Raw genomic sequence first — 3,773 nt, 5'->3', positions numbered from 1 at the left:
CCTTTAAACTGAATATGAATAAATAATGAGAATTCTCAGCAGTGGCTCAGTGAGGTCACAAGATTCATTCTGGTAAATGGACACTGATTGGAAGTGATGCATAGTTCTGAATTAAGGCATGAGAAGTCCACATGCGTTTCTCTCCCTTTGCCTTTCCTGACCGCCAGTGATGTTGTCACACTGGCCTAATGTTACTCTCAAAGAACAACATCACTTGAAATTCTCTGTTTCCAGGATCTCGTGGGCACTATCTTTGACTCCTTTTAGGATTCCTAGGTGGTATAGACGAGTATGAGCTGGACTGTTACTCAAAAGGTTGGTTGTTCAAACCTACCCAGAGGTATCTTGGGAGGGGAGCCTAGCACAGTAAAGCCCTGTGCCTTCAAAGGGTCAGTCTTTAAAAACCTACGGAGCAGCTCTTTGCTGCATCCATGGATCGACCCAATGGCAGTGAACACAAAGAGGTTATATTCACTTACTTCACCCAGGTTCTGAACGGAACTCTTCCTTGTGCATATGGCAAAAATGGTGATGATGTTTATGTAAGTGAGCTGTCACCTAGTGTAGCGTCATGTTATTCTTGAGGTCAAATAGATGTTTGTACAAATGTAAACCAGCAGGGCACAGTTTGATCCTCTCCTCTTATGTCTCTGTTAAAGCACGTGGCTCAAATCCACCAGCTGCTCCGTAGGAGGACGGGCAGTCTCCTCCAGCGCGATTTACTGCCCCTGAAAACCTGCTGGAGGGTCAGCGATGCCTTGGTTCCAGAGCATGATGGGACACAAAAACATGCCTCTATGAGAAAGAACTGGCAGATGTTCAACCATTTTCTTTTGTCAAAACTGATGCATAATAGAAATAAAATAGAAAACCAGCAGGTTTGCGGAGTCAGTAAGTTTCACAGGAGCGGACTGCCCATCTTCTGTCTTCAGAACTACTGGTGACTTTCCACTCTGTGCCTTTGGGTTGACAGGGCAACTCCCCTCCACTAAGCTGTCAGAGCTCCCAATGAATTAATATTGAACAATTATAATTAATGTTATAAAACAAAATATGTATGAATGATTGACAAAATTGTAATAACAATATTATAAAAACAGCCACAAACATAGGGCATGTATAGCAAAGCTATCGATGTTGATGTCAGATGGATCTGCAGTGTTATAAAAACAACTGAAAAAGACTAAAAGAGGCCATAGAACAAAGGATCACAAGGCGGGCTTCAGATGGATCCTGGCTGGACTCAGGGAATGCTGGAAAGATACCGACCTGTGTTGTATTTACAGTGCAAAGGCTTCAATTGTGTGGATCCTAACAAGTGACAGGTAACATCACACAGAGCAGGGGTTCCAGAACTCTCAACTGTGCTCATGCGGAACCCATACAAAGAATGAGAGGCAGTCATCTGAACAAGGGGATACCGTGTGGCTTAAAAGCAGGGAAGGTGTGTGTCTAGTTTGTGGGTTGTTACCTTTCGTGATACTTATTCAACATGTATGTGAAATGTAAATATTCCAGCTGTAAGCAAACAACCTGGAAAACTGGATGGTCAAAAGAAGAAAAGAGATGTCGGAATTAGAAACCAACAATCTCCGCAATATGAATGACAGTGTTGACGAAGGAGCAGAACCTACTGTGGACAACCAGAAAGAATGACAAATCTGCCTCAGAGGAAGTACAGCATCTTAGAAGCAAGGATAGCGAAACTTTATTGCACTTAGTTTAGACTTACTATCAGAAGGTAGTGGTCTCTAGAGAAGGACATCCTGCTTGGTAACGTGGAAAATCACCACAAAGGAAGAAAATCCACTGTGAAATGGATTGACAAATTGGCTATAGCAACTGGCTCAAACAGAGCAAGAGTGGTACACGAATGATACAGGAATGGTACAGGGCTGGACAATGCTGCCTTTTGTTGCACAGGGTCACTGTGAGTTGGAACCAGTTTGACAGCACCCAACCAACAATGACAATAACAACAATCTATATGACAATAAACGTAAATCCTTATGAGAGTAGATCATGAGGTCTCTCAGAAAAATGAGAAAACTGAAGTGTGGGTTTGAATTGACAGTCTTTCTGTCAGGACTCTGCCAGAGCTTCATTTGCAGGCTATGAAAATGCTCACATCTTGATCCTGCCTGCCAGTTGCACTGTGCCCTTTGTATTTTTAAACTCTTGACCTCTGTGACCTCACCTTCTCCTTATTTTCTTTGTACCCTGTCTCCACCTGATTGACGCTGGTAAATCCATGACCCACCCCAGAGCACAGCTCTTCTCACTCAGTAAGAAGAAAGTGAAACAATAATTGAAAACAAAGTGTAGGAAGAAAAAATAATACAGCATCAAGCTGCTATTTCATAAATAAAAGACTTACATACAAATTTGTTTCCACTATCTGAAAAACTATTCTCAATTCCTACACAGTTTAATAGTGTCTTATATAATTTTTTTTGCTTTTCCCCATTAACTTTTTCCTTGCATGGAAATACCCATAAATAGGTCACTTTTTTCTTGACTTTTAGCAGATATGGGTTATTGTTGCTATGTGTCTTCGATTCACTTGCTACTCACAGCGACCCTACGTACAACAGCCCTTTATCCTGCTTTATCATGTGCCAATCTGGTTGTCTCTGACACACCATTATCCCAGTCACTGAATCAATCCTTCTCATTGAGGGTCTTCCTCTCTTCCACTGTCCCTCCACCCTCCCAAGGACTGATCCCGCCTTGCAACATGTCCAAAGTATGTCAGATGAAGCTTCAGAATCCTTGCCTCCAAGGAGCAGCCTGGTTTCATCCTCTTTAGGACTAACCTATTTCTTCTTCTAGCAGTCCTTGGTATTCAGTATTCTTCTCCAGCACCACAGCTCAAAGGCATCAATTCTCCTTCTATCTTGCAAAGACCATGGCCTGAATAAAAAAGGAAAGTTAAGAACTGTGGGCCATTGGCAGTTCTCATTCCTAAAATTCTGTAATGGCCTAGTGAACACTGGTGGCCTAGTGGTAAGAAGCTACGCTGCAATCCCAAAGGCACGTGGTTCAAATCCTCTAGCTGCTCCATGGAAAAAAGATGGGCAATCTCCTCTCATGTGACTGCCTCTGAAAATCCACCAGAGAGTCAACTATGAGTCCATTGTGACCGGACACTACACAACAATGACATAGCAGGCTAAATGTTTGGGTGCCAGCTGAAGATTTGAGGTTCAGATCTACCACTTGCACCATAGGGAAAAGGTGAGGCAATCGCCTCTCCTTGAGATTGAAAGCCCAGTGGAAGTTGCCATGAGTTGGAATCAACTTGTTAGCAGTGGGTTTGGCTTTCGATTTGAACCAGGACCAAATGGAAACTGTCATGCTTCTGTATGGGGGAAACGAACAAAAAATCTAAGGAAGAGTCTGGAGTGACCACTGGGAAATTGCTAAAAGAAAAGCTTAAGTCTGGTTAGATCTAGGAACAGAGCACAGAGTGTTTGTAGCCGCTAATTTTTACTGTGTAACCGAAATAACCACAAACTTAATGCTGTGTTACAGGAACTAAATGTGGGCTTGACTCAGCTGCATGGCTCTTCTCTGATCCCTTTGGCATCATCTGTTTCCACTCATGTATTTGTGATCACCTGGCTGTTGGTGTCCTCATCCAAATGTGGAGAATCTGGTTGACTGTTGAAAGACAAAATTGCTGTCACGAGATTATGTGTTAACCACCTTAACAAGGTTCCGGAGAGCAGCGAGTGCAAGTCCCAGTGTTCAAGCAGTTTTCAAGACTCTGC

The sequence above is a fragment of the Elephantulus edwardii genome, unplaced genomic scaffold, assembly GCF_000299155.1.
Source record: "Elephantulus edwardii isolate Elephantulus edwardi_28Jun2011 unplaced genomic scaffold, EleEdw1.0 scaffold00114, whole genome shotgun sequence".
Lineage (NCBI taxonomy): Eukaryota > Metazoa > Chordata > Mammalia > Macroscelidea > Macroscelididae > Elephantulus > Elephantulus edwardii.
Note: the sequence above shows the minus strand (reverse complement) of the source record.